Here is a 21,130-nt window from a genome sequence, read left to right on the forward strand (position 1 = left end):
AGTATTCCATTGTAAATATATATATATATATTTGATACATGCATATGCATGTATGTAAAAATATATAAATAAGTATATATATATATATATATATATATGCCACAACTTCTTTATCCAGTCATCTGTCAACAGACAACACCATACTGTTTTGATCACAATAGCTTTGTTTTTTGAAACTGACATTTGGTTTTATTGTGCCAAAGACATTACAGATGGCAGATTTTGTTGACACCTGCAGGGCACGAGTGCCCCATCTGCTCAGGCTGCTTCCATTCCCCACACTCAAATCCTGGGTGGTGGCCATGATCCTTAAAGGTGCCCCCACCCCAAAAAGACTAGTGATGGTGGTGGAACCATAAGGAATGCAGCAAGGTCAGTCTCATTGTCCAAAAAGCCCACTTGACATCTGCCCCCTCTTGTCCCTGTCCCTGGCTCATGCTCTAGATCCTGCCCACCTCCACAGAGCTGGAGGCCAGGGACAGCAACCACGTCTTTGTGCCCCCTCTGTGCCCCATGGCCTTCATGCCCCCAAACCAGAGATGCCACCTTCATAGAACCAATGTTATAGTCTACATCACTTTTTGTTATAGTCTACATCACTTTTTGATTGGTTGATTTTATAAGATAAAAGTGCATTTTAATAAAGAAAAATTCAACATTGAAGGCTCAGACATTTTTGGGGGTACTGGGAAGGGGATATACCCACTTCTTCCTCCCACCTCCCTGGCATCACTGTGGAGGTGGGGTGACAGTTTTCTGATCTTGGAAGGAACTGAGGGCAGGGAAACTTCCCTCTGCCTGAATGTCTCTCCTCAGGGGCTGCCTGGCTGCCAGTCGGTTTGTCTCTGTGTGCCTCTCACCTACCTTCAGCACCCTTGCCCGAGTCCCCTGTGGAATGCAGGGATGGTGCCGTGCAGGGGGCAAGAGGGCACATCAGCTGGTGAAGAGACAGGTGGCAGTTGTGGTGGCAGCGATGAAGGGTGCATGGGGGTGGGCCAGCCAGAGGGAAGCGGGGAAGGAAAGGAGGGAAGAGAGGGAACAAGGAAGAAGGCGAAGGGGAAGGAAGCCAAAGAAGGTGGGGTGGCACTGGAGGGCAGGAGTGGTGGGGGTTGGGAGACAGTCTCCAGTCTCTGGGTCTCCATCAACTCTTGTCTGGGGGTGGGTCTCTGTGCACTTTGTTTCTCTTCCTACTGTCTACGTTATTCCCGTTGGGACACTGCCAGCACCGAAGCTAGGGTCTCATCATCCCAGTCGCTCAGACTGTAGGCAGAAGGGGACATCTGCTGAATGAGGGCCTGGCACTCCAGAACAGGGTAGAGGGACATGAGGGGGGAAGTAGCCCGGTCGGCTCCTGTTGAGAACTGGCGGCGTCTACCTGGTGCACAGGGTGAAGGAGGTTTGGCAAGAGCTAAGACAGTGCCCGGGGAAGGGGCCTGATGCCCAGCTTGGCATCAGCTCAGGGTGCTCAGGAGACGAGGCTGAACTCCACTGCCGTGGGGACCAGATGGGTCACTCCTCCAGGCCACTGGAGGCTGCTGCGGTGGCAGAACTGCATGTGGCACTGGTTTTCCGGGGCTGGCTGGGGCCACGGACTTGGCAGGCCTGTTTCTCTTGATCCCTCAGCCACTGCAGGTAGGACTCCCAAGCCAACTTCTGCTCAATGGCTTCGTTTATGGCCTCCCAGTGTGTGGTCCGCTGCTTGTCTTCCAGCATCTGCTGTTCAATCCATGACTCCTCCGATGTTTTTATGGCATTCTTCACCAAGGACTGCTCTGCAAACCCTGGTTTGAATGATGGCAGGCCCGGTCCCATGCCAACGGTGGCCTTGTTAGGATTCACCGAGTTGTAGTGGATATTCCGATGGTAGCTGACACGAATGGGTTCATCCACATTTTGCTGGATGCCATGGAATGTGTTGATCAGTTCTGGGCTGCACTGGTACACCTCCACAGGCCGGCTGAACATCTCTTCCGTGGCCTGCATCTAAATGTGGTTGCCATGGCAGTTGTTCTTCCGCTTCCGGTTGATGAAGGTGGTGAAGTCCTCTGTGACGTAGTTGGAGAAGGAGTCAGCATTGTTCATCAGAGAGTCCACGCAGTTCATGTCCTGGTCTCCATAAACCTAGTCGGCTACGGCCAGGAAGAGACAGGCGCCGTCCTCCTTCATCTGCTTGATGATGAAGCCCTGCTTGTCTCCCAGGGCCTTTTCAAAGCAGTGCTCCTGCTGCTCCGCCGGGGGCGGGGTCCGTGGCCTCGCGCGCTGCAGCCGCTTCATACCCGTCCTCGCTGCGGGAACCTGCGGCGGCCTCCTCAGGCTCGGGACTGCCCTGCCGGCTGCGCCCGCCCCAGGGGCTTGCCGCCGCCGCCGCCCGCTGTGCCCAGGCCCCGGCAGCAGCCGCCCTCGCCCGCCGCCGCCGCACCCACCGCGTCCCGCCCCCCCCACCCCCGGCCGCCGCCGGGACCGCCGGGGCCCCCGCCAGGGGGAGGAGAGGCCTGCTGTGGCCGGACGGCACGGCCAGCGCCCAGCGGGGCAGCAGCCCCGGCAGCGGGCCCCGAGGCGGTGGCGAGGCCCGGGGACGGGCCCCCACGGCGCCCGCGTCACGGTCGTGGTCGCCGCCGCCCACGCCTACACCCCCGCAGCAGAGCTGCGCGGGGGACAGCGGCCCGGGCGGTGGCGGCGGCTTCTTTGGGGGAGAATAGTCACTGTAGCAGCAGCGAGTACCCCCCAGCAAACCCGGCGCCCACAGTAGCTTTGTAATATACAGGTGACCCTTGAGCAACACAGGTCTGAACTGCATCGGTCCACGTACACGGGTTTTTAACACAGATGTGTGTTGCAGTGCTGCACAATCTGAGGGCGCTGCACTGTGGATATAGACAAAGGAGGACCACCTGTAAAGTTACATGCAGATTTTCCACCATGTAAGGGGTCAGGGCCCCTAATCCCGTGTGTTGTTCAGGAGTCACCTATAGTTTGAAATCAGGAAGTGTGGTGCCTCTACCCTTGTTCTTCTTTCTCAGGATTGTTTTGTCTGGGGAGGGTAGAGCTCAGTGGCCCGAGTACGTGTGCATGAGGTCCTGGGTTCAATCACCAGCCTCTCCATTAAAATAAATAAGTACATCTAATTACCGCCCCGCCCCCGAAATACTGCTTTGGATCCTTGGGGTGTTTTGTGATTCCTTGCAAATTTCAGGATTGTTTGCTCTATTTATGTGAAAAGTGCCATTGGAATTTTGATAAGAATTGCATGGACTCTGTGGATCCCTTGAGTGGTACGAACATTTTAACGATATTAATTCTTCCAATCCATTTATTTGTTTCTTCCTCAGTTTCTTTCATCACTGTTTGATGGGTTTCAGCATGCAGATTTTTCTCTGCCTTGGTTAAATGTATCCCTATGGATTTTATCTTTTTGATGCTATTGTAAGTGGGATTGTTTTCTCAGTTTCTCTTTCTGAAAGATCGTTGTTATCATATAGAAATGTAAATGATTTCTGTATATTGATTTTGTCTCCTGCAACTTTACTGAATTCATTTATTATTTCTAACAACTTTTGGTTGAGTCTTTAGGGTTTTCTATATATAGTTATCATCTCATCTGCAAGCAGAGACAATTTTACTTCTTTTCTGACAGCAGTATTCTTTCAAATGCATGGGCTGAATTCAAGGAAGGGACATGTGTGAAAAGGTGTGACCTCTGCCCACAGTGTAAGACTGAAAAGATAGGCCCCTTCTCTGCAGCCGAGTTTCAGGAGCATTTAAAATAGAAGAGTTCATCAGTTATTCAGGGGCATGGATTTTAAATGCAATCACTGTATATGATTAGCTGTTTGATCTTCTGTGCCAATGAATTTGGAAGCTAACCTCTGATTGCACAAAATAGAACACTAAGCACTTATTCCATTGAGGGCGGCTGTGGTCGTTTATTGGTGGATGGATACAGTGGCCAAATTACTGACAGCGGCTGTAGGTAACTGTTAGAGAGAAAAAGGAGGAAGAAAGGCACCGCTCTTAGGAGATACTTGGTGCCTTCCCACTCGTGTTGAAGACTCAGTTCAGGTGTCTTCTTCTGAAGACCCCCCCCCTCGCTTATGCCAGGTGGAACCCATCGCCCCCTTCACCGCCCACCACGGCGCTCCGGTTGTCTCCACGCCTACTTCTCTTGCAGGATTACAAGCTCCGCGAGGGCAGGGACCACGTCTTATTAAACTTTGCGTTTCTATCACAGTGCACAAGGCCAGGCATTTGATAAATGAATAAATGGATGAGTTGCCAATTAAACTCAGCAAAGGCCAGACTTACAAATTAAGGAGTTTATTTATTTAAATATTTTTCTTTTTTTAATGTTTACTAAGCAGCTATTTTATTTGGGGGGATAATTAGGTTTACTTATTTATTTTTTAATAGAGGTCCTGGGGATTGAACCCCGGACCTCATGCATGCTAAGTACATGCTCCATCACTGAGCTATATACCCTCCCCACAGTAAGCAGTTTATTTAAATAGTTGTTTCCTATGTCCCTGAAGAAAAATAAATGAACCATTGATTATATTAACTTATCAGTCCTTTTCCAAGTTAAACCTTCAGTTAAACCTAATTTTTTTCATAGGTTGGGTGGTGCCTTTCCAGCCCTATAGACAGAGTCTTGCAATCACCATTGGAGAATTCAGAGCCGTAGATATTTGTGACACAGCCTCGGTTTGCCGGCTGCCTGGTGGACACCTGTGTAGAGCAAAGGTGTGTGAAGTCAGAGGATGAGCTCTGGGTTCCTGAAAAGAAATGTAGCCTCAACCCTCCAATTCAGGAAGATGACTTGATAACAGTATTTAAAAACGTATGAATAACAAGTGAGGCTTCACATATGGACCTTAACTCTAGTTTTAGTTTATGGCATATCTATGCAGTTTTTTTTTTTTCTTTTTAGTCTTTACTGGGAGATAAGCTTCCTGAAGACAAGTGTATCTGTGTGTTTCAAAGCTATGTCCCCAGCAGCCTCAACAGTGCCTGGAAGGGAGAAGTTACTCACAAAACACTTCCTGAGTGACTGCGTACCTATGTGTGGGAGCCACGGGGAGAGAAGTTTGCTGTTTAAAAGTCGTGAGCTAATTTCTTGTTCTTCCCCCCAAATGTCAATGGATCAACCATGAAAAGAGCATAGATACCATCGGTGTGAAAAGTTTTATGGTTTTACTGTCATGATTTTTAGCCCCAAAAGAGTGAAAGAAACCCCCCAGACCTGGAACATTCCCCCTCAAAACATGCTCCGAGGGTTCCCAGGGGAAGTCTTTCCCTTGGCCGCACAGGAAGCGCGGAGGTGCCGCTGAGCCCTGGGCAGCCCAGCTCATCCTGGAAGGCTGGCCAAGCATTGACAGAGGCCCAGGAGACAAGGCTGGAGAGACGCTGGGAGAGCACATGGAGAGAGGACAGCAAGGTCCGCCCCTCTGGACAAGACATGTCCCTCTGCTTGTGGACTGGATGTACCACATGTGTGTGCATGCACATGTGTGTGCGTGGTCTGCGATCTCCCACGCATCACTCCTGCTGCGGGAGTGAGGAGAATGGCAAAAACCAAACAAAAACAAACAGAAACTTCACTGCAGTTTCTGAGGACCAGGGTTTCCATATGTGATATGAGAAGTTTGTAATTTCCACGTGAAGCTATTTGCCAAGTGACTCATTCCAATGCTGGAGAGAGAAAGACGGGTTCTGATGGAAAGAGATGAATCAGCCCTCTGTCCATTGCCAGGATGGCCAGAGAGACATCAGGGAACAAAGTGGAGGATGGTCCAGTTTCTTCCGGACCCAGCCTCTCAGCCCCAGTCCCTTTGGGGGAAAGGACAGCTCTGGGTACGAGGTCAGTTTCTCTGACGCTCCGTGTGGCAGGCCCAGACCTCGCCTCTGCAGTCAGCTCTCCGGACACTCAAGACTCCTGGGGAGCTGGAGCCAGTGGATCCCAGAGCGGCCACAGTCAGTGCGGACGCTGCATCCTCCTGGCCTGATCACGCCTGGCGGTTGCTCACCGCGTGTGCACTCTGCTTGCATGTGAGTGTGTGTGCACTGAGGGAGGAATGCTTTGAGGATGAAGAGCCAAGGCCAGGCCTACCTCTCAGCAGCTGCTCACTCTTCACCCTGAGGCAGGTCCTTCAGCCTGGCCAGGAGCAGACTAAGGGGACAGTACAAACACTGCCTCCTCGACTCCTCTGAGGTCAGGCAAGCCCTGGCCACACTGCAGTGCGCCATGAGCATGTATCGATCTGACTTTTGGGCTCCTTTGGTCTCCTTTCCTTGCAGCCCTGTCCACGGTTAGACTGCCTGGTGGAGCCAGGTGCCTCCAGCTAGAGCTTGGAAGCCACTGGAAGCAGAATTTGGGGCTCCCCATATGGGACGAGCCAACTCTACCATTTATGTGGGATTTATGTTGATCTGAGGCTCCATTAAAGGGAGGGTAAACTGTTCTTTCCACCACCCAGTCTCCTCATCTCCTGCTGCCCTTCGTGCTCACCAAGCCCAGACACTGATGGCCGACACAGGCCTACCTGATAACTCAAAAGGTCTGCACTTCTGCACTGTGTCCAAAAGTTCTATACAGGAGGATAAAGGCAGTGACCAAGGTGTACCTGCCACTTCGACCCAGGCACTGAGTCAAGCACACAGGACTTCCTGTTTAACCCTTCTGGTAGTCCTTAAACTAAACTCTCCATCTTACAGATGAGGAAACTGAGGCTGCGAGGGGACACAGTCCTGCCCAAGATCACACAGCTCTCGAGCGACAGAGCCTGGATTGAAACTCAGGAGGTTGGACCCCAGAGTCCTGGCTCTGGATCAGAGTCACCAAGTCCGGCCAGCTTTGTACCCTCCCAGCCCACAGGGGCTCCTGGAGTTTGGGGAAAGGGAAGAGGGGAAGGATGAGCAAAGCTCATTCTGGATGTGCAAGCCTTGCATGAGGGTTAGCAGGCCCCTTTCCACTTCCTTGTCCGTGTCTGTTGTTTCTTTCCCCTTGATTCCCAAGGGAAAGGGAGGGAGCGCCTACTTCAAGGCTGTCGCAGCACCACTCATGTTCTCTGCCTCCAGCCCTGCTGCAACCACCAGGCTTCCCCTGCCTCCTCTTCAGCCCTGTCTGGGGACGGGTGCAATCTGGAGATGGCATGCTCTGGCCGGTCCAAGTGGAGTGCAGACAGGAGAGCTCTCCTGCAGGCTCTCAGTGAGACAAGTAGAAGGAAAGATGTGTCCAGGTGACCCCCCTCAGACTTGACCCCACCTTCACTGCTCATGTCCACGCCATCCAGAGCCCCAGAGGTCCTCGAGCCTCACCCTCCACTGGCCAGGGCACTGAGTGTGCTGAGAGGACCACGCTCTGCCCCCCAGGCCCTGCCCCGGCAGGAGAGCAGGCAGCCGTCCTGAGGCGGGCACAGGCCGGGGCGGAGAGGCCTGTTCCCCTCCCAGGCCTGATGCCAGCTTGGCCACACCAGCACAGTCATTCAGCTTCTCTGGACTTGGGGTTTCTCGTTCTTAAACTGAGTGAGGAGCTTGGGGTTCACTAAATCTCTAAACATTACTTTCAACTCTAAAATCCAAGGATTCTAAGTCTCTCCCCTTCTGGGCAGCCCCGCTCCCATTCTCCTCCTGGACCTTCTTCAGCGGGGGCGATGGCGGAGCTCCCAGGAGGCCGGGCACCCAGGGCCCCAGCATCGCAGAACAGAAGTGGGATGATTCCATCTGCTGGCAGAATGAGGAAGCGGCGCTCTCAGCGGGCCCAGCCCCAGGGGCACAAAACTCTCTGGGGCCCTCAGTGTGTTTCCAAAGGACAAGACCTGTGACCCCCCAAGCAGCTGCTGGTGACAGGCACCCCTCAACAGTGGAGTCCAATGCTCACACAGGTGGAAGTGGCTTTCCCCCCAAACACTCCATCTTGGTTACTCACGATGAGGTGAATTTAATGACATCCCCCCACCCAAGACCAAATGACTTCTGTCCAAATTTGCGATGTTCAGACTATCGACAGTGATTAATTGCTATAGCAGCCACATAACAATCTGGAGGGCGGTTGTGGCGGGAAATACCTGACCTTGAAGGAGCAGTGTGTGCCTTGGGGGAGAGAGGAGGAAGGAACGTTAACTGGAGGCCCCCTTTACCCACTTGGATATGGTCCTCCTCAAAGTCAAATATTCTGAGATGAAAGTGGAGATCAAGTTACCAGAACAGCAAATAAAGACATAGGGGAAACAAGGAAGCAGGTATCACGTGGGCGCTGGTGGACAAACCTTTCTGACTGGCGGCTCCTGGTCGGCAGGGGACACTCAAGGTCACTGCCCCTCCCGTTCTTGTGTCTCACCGACTTTCTGAAAGCAAGATAAACAGAGAGCAAGTCAGAAATGGGAAGTTGCAGCCGGGTCTTTCAACCACTCGTTTAGTTCTATGAAGTGTCACCTGTAACAGGATAATGGGAAGGTCTGAATGAGCTGGTGAGGGAGTAAGGGCTTTTCCTAAAGAAAGATAAAACAGAGAAGCAGCTCCCAGCACTAAACCCGCTGCCCTGTTTCTTCAAAAAAAGAAGAAGAAAAAAAAAATAGGTTCTCCAACACGGAGAAGCAGAAATCAAAAACTTCTTAAATCACCTTAAATATTTTGAACAGAATGAAACACCAATTTTGCAAAAGAAACAGCACTGGGAAAGATCATAGCAACAGGACACTCCAGCTGCTCGGTCCCCCAGGTGTTTTTGGAAAAGGAAGAGAGCTATTCAGCATTGAAGATTCAGGAATGTCTGTTGACATATTAAGGAAACAACCTCAGGGGACAGCTGACAAAGCTCCAAGAAGCATCACCAGGGGAGCGGTGATGCAAACGCGGTCTGTGTTTACAGGCTGCGCACAGCCATGCTTCCTGCCTGACGGCTGATGTCACGCTAATTCCTATCTAGATTAGCATTGCTGGAACATCAACTCGGGCGGCTCAGTCAGCTGCAATCGATAGCAGGCTCCTTTTATAGAAGACAGTAAAGGAAAACATACATACACAGGGACAGGGAGAGAGTCCAGATTCCTCTGTGCTGAAAACCCACGCCTTGTGCCAAAAATGGGGAAGGAAAAGACAGGAGGGTCCCCTGTAAGTCTGAGAGGCACCCAGACGCGCTCAGGTGTCTTTCTGCGGAGGGAGTCCTGGTGTCCGCAAGGGATGCTGCTGTTTCATGACGCAGGCTTTGTTTTTTAAAAGCATGACTAAGGAACATGCCTAATTCCCAGCGGAGCTGAATGAGGATGGAAGGAAACAGAAGACATTAGGTGGGGAGGGGAAAATAATGATTTTTTTCATTATCGAATAACTGGGCTGATTCCTTTTCAACCTATGCATAAAATATTGCTTTTCTTTAACACTTCTATCTTCAAGAAGACTGCTTTTCAGGTATTTTAGAATAAATAATAAGAATAAGAATTATGAAAATTTGAATCAATCTTGGACTGAATGCTTATGTCGAGGATCCTCTCTTAATGTATTGAGGGGCCACTTGGCATTTTCTCCTTTGGGCCTGGCAGTTTTAACTGCCCATAAAGAAGACCCCATTTTAAAAACTCACTTTAACTTTTCATGTTCTCCTTTCTTTACTAGATTGTGCTGAGCTGGAAGGGACCTATGCTGTCTTATGCAGGAGACCAACAGCCAAAGCATCCTTGGTTCCGAGACCTTCAGAGTGTCAACAGTCAAAAAAAAAAAAATTGGGTGGGGGGTGAGAGGGAAGAATGAACATCAGTGGAGATGGCAGAATTGTATTTAATATTAATGAGATGAGGATAATGAGGATGACAAAGCACATTAGACACATGAGTTAAAAAAGTCCACAAGGATGGCAGTGACATGATAAAAATGACACATTATTCTTTTCTTACATGTTTATAACACTTTCCTGCTAAGGCAGTGGGCCTTTTCCCCAGCTTAAAGGCAGTTTAAGCTTTGGGGTGTCTATAAACCACATGAATTTATATGAAGACATGGTGGGTATGTGGGGTAAGTGCATATTTTTCTGGGAGACGGGCTTCCACCTTTCATTAGATTTTCAAAAAGGTCCAAGAGCTCCTTAGAGGTTAAAGCTGATGAATTCTAATAGATAACAAGTTTCTTCTGTATAGCACAGGGAACCATGTTCAATGCCCTATAGTGACCTCTAATGAAAAAGAATATGGAAAGGAATGTATGTATGTATGTGGATGACTGAAACGTGATGCTGGACACCAGACATTGATGCAACATTGTAAACCGAGTAGACTTCAATTAAAAACAAAAACTGGTGAATTCTAAGGAGTTAAAAATCCTTCAGAAATTCCATCTCAATCATCGCTCACCACCCAGTGAGACCATTTATTTACAGGTGGAGAGAGTGGGAAACTGAGTGGCTAAGTGGCTTGCCCAAGGCCAATGAAGCAGCCTGGTCTATTATTAACTGTGACACAGGATCAGACGGCCCCTTGTGTGAGCTTGTGTGGCCTGTCTGTCATCAGGAGCACCCCTTTCCAGCACTGCTCACAAGGAGAGGACCAGAGGAAGGGGAAAAAAGAAGATGAAGGGAAAAAAATCTGTAACCCCATCTCTCCAGATATGATCCTAAGTGAACAAATACACTGGTTGTTAGGAGCGGCTCCTCCCCTTTCCAACCATGACCCTGAAGTTACAAACTCTTGGTTTCTTTGGGAGGAAAATGTGGATAATAAAATCTTTCCTGCACGTCACCCAGAGTTGTTACACAGCTCAAATAAGGTTATGGATTTAAAAATGTGGAAAGTCATTTTGTAAAGCACAAATATCTATGTATATTTTATCAATATCCATCAATCGATCAATATCAGCATCACTATAAGGAATTCCTGCTGTTACCCTGAGAGGCTGCTTTGCCAGCCTTGAAAGCACAGCTGCCAAAACTATCCCCTTAACAAGACTGCTTCCGGGGGAGGGCGTAGCCCAGCCGTAGAGCGCATGCTTAGCAAACATGAGGTCCTGGGTTCAATCCCAGCCCCTCCATTAAAAAGTAAATAAATAAACCTAATTACCTACCCTCCTCCAAAAAAATAAACAAGACAAAAAATAAAACAAACCAACCCCCGCTCCCCTCCAAAAAACCCACACTGCTCCTGATGCTAATTCCCCACTTTAGAAATTGCCCTGGGCCCTTTTGACCCATTATTCAAATCCGTGTGTCCCTGGTCAGACTTCTTTTGATCCAGAACCCAATCTTGTCTTTGGTGCCACCAGCCATGATCTCTGACCCCAGTTCTACTCCATCCAGGTAGATCTTCACCTCACTGGCACCCAAAGTGGTTGTTTTATATTCTGGAACTCTCTATACACTTTCCCTCACCTGTGACATGTTAGCCCACCTTAAAATGCAGAACACTCCGAAATGCTTCATTTACTATCATTTCCATCAAAAGGCGGCGTGCTGGTGGCGACTGGGTGACCTCCTCAGAGCTGGTTTTATCCATGATAATTACATGACACATCACTTAAATTACATCCATCGTGTGGTTTTTTCTTTTGCAAACTTTGGCTTTCATTCCTTCCCTCCTTTTCTAAAATGCTTAGAAAAGTAGATTTTACAAAACACGGGATACGAATGTCATCTGTTGTGTATGAATTTGCTAAGAAATTGGGTCTACCACAGCTGTTATTTTTTCCACAGATCCTTCTCAATCTGTTACACATTTAGTATGTTTTATAAATATGTGACATATTTGGAAATATATTGTTCACGTATCTTTCGTGTTTTTCCATTCAAGTCATGCAAAAAATATAGTATCGGTTTGTCAACACGGCTTTCAAAAGCGACAAGATCTCCTCCCTTGACAATTCCAAGAAAGTCCACGGTCCAAGACCAGGCAGTTAGGATGAGATAGTTCGCTTCCTGTTTCTGACTTGGCCATGTTCGTATCTGTCCCCGTGTCATGTGTCAGCTGTGCTTTCAGCATCTCATAATCAAAAATATCTGAAGTGCGTGATGCAGAAGCAAGGTGGCTCACTCACACTGCTGCACGTTCTAGAACATGTGTCCATCCTGATAAAAGCAAGGACACAGAAGGAATTGCAGCCTGGATTCTCCCGTGTTCTTTCTGACGAGTCAGGGCCACCACACCCAGGTAGGACTGTTGGGATGTTTCCATTAACTGAAAGCTCTGAGCTGGCTTCCAGACCATTACAGATGCCTGAGGTTTTTGGTTTTTGTCTTTATTTTTTTCATGTGAATGACCACAGCCCTGGGTGGAGGTTTAAGTCATATTTTTTCCTGGAGAGTTTGAGGTCTGTAATGCTTGGCTTCTGGGGGACTGAGGAGAGGGTGGGAGGCGGGGAGGGTGGAATCTAAATACCAGTTCTTTCAAAACCAAACGTACTTGTCCTTTCTCAGTCAAAAGAATAAGGTGATGGCATATATGCATAACTGAATCACTATGCTGTACACCAGAAATTAATACGACATTATAAATCAACTAGACTTCAATAAAAAAAAAAGAAAGCAATGTTTGAACAAGGAAAATGAGCTGGTGTACTTCAACTCTTTTAAACTTGTCCTCAGTTTTATGAAGTACACCTGTCAGTTTCTTTTAAATAAGGGCGAAATTGCTTAAGAAATCCATACTCCAGATCTCATATTTCCAACGGATACAAGCACTGCAATGACAACCCCTATTATCACACTGTTATTTACTGCGTGTTTATTTCCTACATTAATCTGATCTTAACACATTATCAGCCGACTCTTGCCTTGCAGGAGGGATGCCGGCTGAGCGAGCCGACACTCGGCAAAGCTGTCTCCCCAGCCCGGACTGTATCTGTGTCGGTTCTGGCCCCAGACTACCCACTATGTCCTTAGTGGGCCTCGCAGAGACCCCCAGGGGGCTGGGAGGCTCTCTGCATAAGAGATCACAGACCTAGAATTCAACTTCGGGAAAAACTTTGAAGGAAGTTCAGCAGGGGCTCTTTGTCTCTAACATGTGCACACAGAGGGCATTGCCTGGTTTACAGGAGATGCTTGGGACATCTCTCAAGAGTGCCTCGCTGCTCATCACTGGGAAAAACAAACAAACAAAACCTCCCGGTTCTGTGGACATACACCCTCCTTGTGAGATAGTGTATTATTTATCACCAGCTCCTCAGCCATTGGTGTCAGGACAATCAAACCTTTGTATCCACAGTTTGTTCTTTGAAAGCCCTCTCAGCCATCGCCTCATTTTGCCTGCTCACCAAGCCTGTAAAGGAAAGCTTTTTCCAGACCTCACATAGATTTAGAGGAGGAACGGAAGTGGAACCTACATCTCCCAGCCCATGTGTCCTTTTTTTCAGTCCACATACTCTTCAGATGGTTACCAATCAACATTTCCCTCCACCCCAACCCACGAACACTTATTGAGGGAGGAAAAAACAACCCTGTTTTCAGAGACTGCTCTGAAAGAAACTTTTTGTCTTCAAAATACTACTTTATTTCCAATCACTGAATTCTCAGGGTGTGTGAATTATTTCTCTATGGGATGCCTATTGCTCTGCTAAGTGTAACGACAGATCAACAGATAGCTAAGGCAACCTCCCTGTTCTCCAGGAGCCTAGGGTGGCAAACAGATTCTGAGATGTTCTTGTGTTATCTCCTCCCCCTGAATGTCAACAGAGCCTTAACTTGCTTCTAGCCAATGGAATCCAGCAAAAGTGATAGGATATCATCTCATTGATTTCATTACATTAGTTGGCAAAGGTGAAGGGATTTTTGCAGATGTAATTAAGACCTCTAATCAGTTGCCTGAAGTTAATCAAGAGACAGATTATCCTGGATGGGTCTGACCTAATCAGATGAGCCCTTTAAAAGAAGGTTTAGAAGTCAGAGACTCAATGCAGCATGTCTCTCTCTTTCTCTCTTTTGCTGGCCTTGAAGGAGTAAAATTTCAGGAGATCTATAGCTTCAAAGCAATAAATTCTGCCCTGTGAGCCTGGCAGAGAACCCTGAGCTTTTAGCTGAGGCTCCAGCTCCAGTCTTGTGAGGCCCTGGGCAGAGGACACAGCTGACTTGTGGAAGAGATGATAAGTGTATGTGCTTTTAAGCTGCTAAACTGGTGATCATTTGTTACACAGCAATAAAAGACAAACACAATTATGATCTAGGATGGAGCTACAGCTCAACAGAATTTAGCAAGTGTCTATACAAATCTAAGATTTGTTAAAAAAAACTTTTAATACAGAGGTGATATGCAGCACTAATAATTGTACCACAGTAATAAAACCAGTCTTGTCATTTAGAAACAATAGTGACAACTATATTATCTCCCTCTTTCTCTCCATGTCTCATACACACAGCTGCTCAACCAACTGCTTATAGGAAGGTCCTATTAGGAACATTGGTGATCACACTCAGAAACATCAGATAACTGTTCCAGGAAGGCACCTGAAATTTCTCTCACAACCGAGCTGTCACCTTGGAGAGGAAGCATCAGCTTCTGTGCCAAATCACAGGGAAAGATTTCTCCACATTAGTGGGATTTCAAGAGGTGCCTAAGCATGTAGACTCTTCGAGGCAGTGCCTGAAACAGTGCCTGGATGAGTAGGAACGTAGGGGAAAAGCAGCAGGTGCTCAGGAAATATCACAGAGATGCAAGTGACATCAGCCCTGGGGAAGAACCTTCAACTTCAAGGCGGCAGATGGAACGGTTTGTCTGTTAAACACTTCCTGGTGGATCTGACCTGAAAGGGTTTATTTTAGTGATGCTTTCTAATATTAATTTCATCAGCCAACGTGTGGACTTTTCTCGTGGGTGTAATGACAGCTGGTGAGGAGAATGAGGCGGGAGTGGCAGGAGGCCTGGCCAGGTGGAGGGCGTCCCAGGCCCGCTCTGAGGCGTCACCTCACACCCGGGGAGACAAGGCCAGTGACATCACACAGCACACAGCTGAGCTCACAGGTAGGAAGCACCTAGAATGGAGAGCCCATTTTGACATCAAATGCAGAAGTAATATTAATGAAACAGGATGGGGACGAACAGTGCATAGCCTCGGGCGGTGGTCATGTGCTGACTTTTCAGGATGCCCCCAAACCAGCCCCCCACTTACCGTAGCCCGTGCACGTGGCCAGGCCACTCACCCACCCAACCTTTGTTCCCCTCAGTTGGAAAATAGGGATGACTATAGTACCTACCTCCCAGCAAAACTGTGCTAGGACTCAGGGAAAATGCAGTGAGACGGCTCACGCTGACGTGCAGGGAGAGGGAGGCTGCCCCGTAAATATTTATGACCGTGAGTCACAGAGGTGAACCAGAAACGTAAACGGCAGGGGTGGCTGGCTGGCTGTTACTGTGTCTGCGGAATGCCTCACAGTCTGACTCTTCTTCCAGAGAGTTCCATGCTCCTCCTGGCGGCCCCATACATCAGCACCTGCTGGTTCTAACAGGGGAGGACCCAGCCTCTGCAGGGCTGGGCAGGCCAAGCCACCCTTGTGCTGTGTGTGAGCGGCGCGCCTGCCTGGTGACCTTGTCCTCACTGGGGGTGGCAGTGGCTGGTATGGCTGGGCTGTCCCCACCTCCCCCAGCCTCCACCCCTCCCCCTCTGTGGCCGCCCAACAGTGGCCTTCTGTGCTCTTTTCTGTCATTGCTTCCACTGGGCTGGACTCACCCTCATTCACAAGCCCCAGATCTGTCCTGGGCACAGTGACAAGGCGAGGCTGGGCTTCTCGGGGAGCAGTGAGAGTGGCTGTCTTCAGGCTGAGAAAGGAAAAAGCCCTGGCACTAAGCAGAGTGAAAAATCCCCAAATCCTGGCCATGATGGAGAAAACAACAGCCATAAAGCGGGTGAGGAGGCCGGGCGCCGTGGGAACGCAGTGCAGGCGGGGCGCACACGTGGTGTCTGGGCTGGGGCCCCAGACCTTCCCCAAAAGGGAGAGATCCTTTCTGGCTGATGCACCGTGAACTCCGTGTTTCCTACAATTCTACAGCAAGGATCCAGGAACAGGAGAAAAGGAAACGGAGAAAATTCATCCTGCGATCCAAATTTAAGCAAGAACAGGACAGACTTGGTGTGAGCCAAATAGAAATGAGGCCAAGAGCGCTTTCTTGGGGGCCCTAGCTTTTTTTTTTTTTTTTGCAAACGCCCAAACCTGTTTAACTGCTTCTTGGGAACGACAGTTGTGGGATCCAGTTCACAAGGGGAGAGGAACTCTAATTAGCGCTGTAACCTCACCTTCAGATTTAGGTGAATATAGTCAAATGGTGCATTAAGAGTGATTGCTGCCAACTGATGCCTGAAAGAAACAGAAGGGAGAGGAAGGGAGGGAGAGAGGAAATTGTGACACACTTGAATTAAGATCCCTACTGACAGGTTGTCCTACATCAGCTGCACGAAGCAGCTATCACAGCTCCTTACCAACCAGCCCCCATAAATCCCCGGATTACATGGTATGTCTGCGTGGTCTGCTCGGACTGGCGCCCTCTAGATCACGTTCACGGTCATTGCAGTCATCGGATTTCCACAGTGAGGACAGGAGAGGTGCCCTTAACAAACCACAGTGGTGCAGTACCCTCCAGTTTGCAGAGCGGTTATCATCCTCACACTCGGTGCTTCACCACCTGGCTGGGAGGAGAGAGGTCCTGTCGCTGTTTTGCATGTGAGGAAGTTCCAGCTGAGACTTACAAGAGCGCTGCTTGGAGGAGGTCACCAGCCAGAGCCTGATGCTAAATCCCGTGACCTTTCCTCTGCCCTGGAAGACTGGGGAGAGGCGGATGCAGAGAGGGAAACTGAGGCACAGGCTAGCGAAGCGACTCCTTCAGGGGGTGAGTGACTCCGTGGAGACCACCTTAGGGCTTCGGCTTACTAAAATCAACACCATTATCTAAGGTCAAAAAGACCCCCAGTGACCCGACAGTTCTCACGGGAGGGGCTGTGTATGCAGAAAGCCTCAGACGCGGTGGGGACTGGGAGCACTCAGCTGTACTTGCTGTCTCCTAACGTGCTAATGTGATTATCTCATGGTGGCTATTGTCTGTGTCCCATGACTGGTGTCATTCCAATGCTTCTGGAGAAGAGGATTGGAGCTCCAGGCCCTCGGAAGCAGTCCCGGGCAGAGTCTGAGTCATCCAGTACATCTGAGTGACAAGAAAGAGGCAAGTCTCAATGTGGAATCAGGAAAGAAATGATGCAAACCTTTCTCAGCCTTGGCAGGGAAGGGAGGCTGGGCAGACCCAGGATCTGACTCCAAGCGTTAGCTGCTTCTCTCCTGTTTGCTTTCCCCCTGGGCCCACCCTCCACTTCAGATCCTGCCCCTGTGGTTGACAGGCCTGCAGGGTTTCAAGGAGGAACCAGGCCCCTCCCGGTGAGCGCACCTCCCAGCTGGGCACAACCTCCACCCCGAAGAAACACATTCTGCTCGGAGGTGTGTTTCCCAGCCTGATTAAAATCCCCACGAAGCCCCAGTCCCAACCACAGCACATGCCACGGGTAGGGTGGCTGTGTTTTCCCTTCCACGTTCTTCTGTTGCATTTTATGGCTTTTCATATCTAGATATCAGGCCGTCTCCATAAGCCGTGACTTCCTTCCTTTTGAGAATTTCCAGGAAGCCCCGTTGCCTCGCGCATGTTAGATTTAATGTAACTCAAACCGAAGTTTGAGACTGTTTCTCCTAATTCAGGAAGTTTTGAGCTTGGCAGCCCACATGGGAAGAGAATTTTTTCTTAATGGTAGTGGATTTGTGGGGTGGGTGGGGCTGTTTCTCTCATTTTGGTTATGTGTGGATGTTTCATAAAGGGCACAGAGAACCAAGCTCAAAAAGCAACTGCTTGGAGAGATAGAAATTCTTGTAATTCATGTTGCGCATAATGGATTTGGCAGGCCCGAGCACAGAAATTTCTAGAAGTGTTTGCATAGCAGCAAGCTCCTAGCCAGTTCACATTTTTAAAGCTGTCCTGGCCAGCTGCCCAGCCTACAGAAAAAGTCTTGTATCTCCACAAGTTTGGCTGGCCTCTCTGACGAGTTTCCAAACTGCATGGCAACATCGGATGAGCTTACGCTCAAGTTCCAAAAAGACTCTTGCTACTTGGATTGTTACTAAATACCCGATGTGCTTAATACCAGATGAGCAGGCAGAGCCAAACCTAGGGCAATCAAATAACCTATCCTTAAGATTTTCTAAAAACAAAAAATGCAGTTGGAACACCAGATTACTGTTTTTCTTTGTTTGCTTTACGCCCTATTACTGGAAACCCTGGGGTGATGGGAATGGGATTCAGGGTGGAGCAGCTGGCTCTGGCAGTGACCAAGATGCTGTCTACCATCACAGCCCTGCACATCTGAAGCATGTGTGAGAAAGTCCAGGCCCCAGCAGATTTCCTCCAGCATCGCTGCTCACAGCCCCACCCACCCCTTTACCACCGGCCCTCCTTCCTTGGGGCACGGTGCAGGGGAGGCTCTGGCCACACTGGAGAGCATGGAGAAGTTGAGGGGCACTGGGATTTGACCTTGGAGGAGAGAGATGGAGGGGGCATTGGGCATAGAGGGTTTGGAGTTGGCAAATTAGAGGATGTATGAGAGTTAGAAGCTGCTGCTACTGCTGGGAAAGTGCGGAGAAATTCTCAAAGGCTTGGGGAGACAAGAGGATGCTGTGTGGCTTTGTCAGAGGCCCTGGCTGGGTCAGTAGACCTTGAAGTATTTCTTAGTGCAAACATCTCCAGTTCCATCCTCCCCTCTCCCTGCCCATTGCTATAATTTCTTTTCTTTTCTTTCTTTCTTTTTCTTCCTTCCTTCCTTCCTTTTCTTTCTTGGAACCCAGTGGAAAGGGAAGTGTACCAGGCAGTCTCTCCTCTTGCTGGATTCCAGACCATTCCTGCCATCAGGCTCCCTTCTCCTGTAACAGAGGAGAACAAATCTGACTCTATATTCGATCTGTTCCTTTAGTTTTAACAACTGTGCCCTGTTTTCCAGGCTCAGTCTTGCTAGCTCTGCATGTTTTGTGGAACAATGTTGCCTTTACCCTGAAATACACAGGAAAGCCTATCTCTGGCTCTGACCTTTAAGGATGTTAGCGCTTCTGCACTCATGTGGAGATGGCAAGTTGCAAAATAGAGAATAACCTTTGTTTTGTTGGAAGTTTACAGGGACACCGTGACCTGGCCCACGTGGATGGCTGCTAGAACAAAGAATGCCTGCTGCAAGAAGTTTGCAACAACCAACCACACCCCCTCCCTTGCTTTTTGTATAAAAGGAGACTGTATTCTGACTAGAGCAGAATGGTTCTCCAAGACATTAATCTGCCATCCTATCTGCCGGCTTTCTGAATGAAGTCACCACTCTTCCTTGCCCGACACCTCATCTCCTGATTTATTGGCAAGCAGAACGAGTTTGGACTCGGCAACACTCCCTCCCTCCATGCCCTGGGCACTTCATTCTCCAAACCTCCATGCCTTCCACCTTTCTAGTCCTGACTCCCAAAGTCACAATTCTGAGAAGATGACATGGACATTCTTCTCACTCTAAGGCTGCTGACCCCTGGGAGACCGATGGCAAGCATGAGTGTTCGGGGTGATCAGAGAGGAAGATGGAATATTGCAAAATGAAATTTCAGAAATGGTGATGGACTCTTGCCATAAGAAATTTGAAAGGGAAAGCCAATTCTGAAAATATTTGTTATCTGCATGAAGACAGCTGTATACAGAAAGGAATCAGTGCCTCAACCCTTGAAGAGTTTTAAGAAATCTGTTACTAAAAATGTACTATAATCCAACTGTGCCTTGAACACCATTCTGCCAAGCCAAACTCTGTGAGAAGACTGCAGGGTTTCTCCACTGCGTGGAGTCATGGGGGGATACACCATGAGCCTGTCTAATTAGCAATGAAGTGCTTTGAAAATACTTGATTGAAGGGGATGCAGATAGGGAAATAGCGTGGAGCTGATGTCTCCAATACCTTTCAAGCCTTCCTCCTAACTACGGTCACGTGTTTTACACATCAGACGTGCTCCTGAAAAGTCGGGCTTGAATCCATATGCTCGGGGAAATTATGTTTCACATGTTCCAGGGATCCTCCTGACTTGGAGGAACCAGGTATCTGCAAGGAAGCTACAGAGAAATCCAGCGCCCACGACTGCTTCATCTCTGCTGAGCTTGGACACCCCCTCTGACCCCGGCTGGGACTGAGCTTTGAAGGACACAGGCAGCGACAGCAGTGTCTCGGTTTCATTGCTGGGTCTGGGGAGGAAAGGGCTGGCCCCAGAGAGGGGTCAAGGGCAGGCTGTGTTGTTCTCCAGCCACAACACAGAGAAGGTGAGAGGAAACCACCCCAGCACCAGGCTCTGCTGAGGGCGAGTGAAGTCGGAGGCTGAAAACAAAAGTGGAGGAGCCCATCTCCTTGGAGCCGTTTGTATTACATAATCCAAATAAACACAGCCGTGCGGGGGGCCGGGACCACGGGGCCCAGGGGCAGAAAAAGGGCATCTCCTTTGGCTTCTGGTCAAGAATGGCTTCTTTAAAACAACAGCAATAGTCATACTCGAGAACACACCAGGACAATTCAGAAGGATGTCCTGAATAAATTAAGTAGGGCAGTCATTCAAATTAGGACTTGCAAGGCGACTTTCTTTTCTCTTTCTAGGGAGGTAAATCTTAATCAGAGAGCCGGGAAGAAGCCAAGCTGACGCTGGGATGGCACTCGGGGCTGCTGTGAGATGGACCAGGGGCAAAGGGTCGCTTTCTCAGACACTGGAGGGGCAGCTCCCTTTGTCCCCTTCTCAGTCCGGGCAATGCAGGGGGACCCCAGCCTTCAGGGAAGCAGCGAGCAGTTTAAAAAAAAAAAAGAAAATTTACTAACTCAGCAAATGAACACAGGCCCAGCGTCTGAATGAAATCAGAGAGTCTGGAAATTGAGAGCAGGTGAGACTTCATTGAAACCTTTTTTGCCAGTAGCCGTCAGTCTCCTGGGACAGCCACCCTTATCGTATGCCAGGGGACAAGAATAGAAAGAAAAATTGAGAACACAGCCCTGAACATGGGCGGGGGGGATTGGTTGCCAAGAGTTGCCCCATTAATAGGCTATGGGGACATGCAAGGGAACATTTTCTGTAAGAGGTCTGTGTTTAAAAATACATCTTTCTTCCCAGCTGGCACAGGGAGTGGTTGAGGAGTAAGAGCCT

The 21,130-nt window shown here is 49.1% G+C and overlaps 1 pseudogene; it reads right to left on the reverse strand.

Moving 5' to 3' along the window:
- Positions 1–611: 611 nt before the first annotated feature.
- On the reverse strand, positions 612–2,166 carry LOC140699685 (OTU domain-containing protein 5 pseudogene; annotated as a pseudogene).
- Between the last annotated feature and the right edge of the window lie 18,964 nt (positions 2,167–21,130).

Source organism: Vicugna pacos, chromosome 11 (assembly GCF_048564905.1).
Source record: "Vicugna pacos chromosome 11, VicPac4, whole genome shotgun sequence".
Lineage (NCBI taxonomy): Eukaryota > Metazoa > Chordata > Mammalia > Artiodactyla > Camelidae > Vicugna > Vicugna pacos.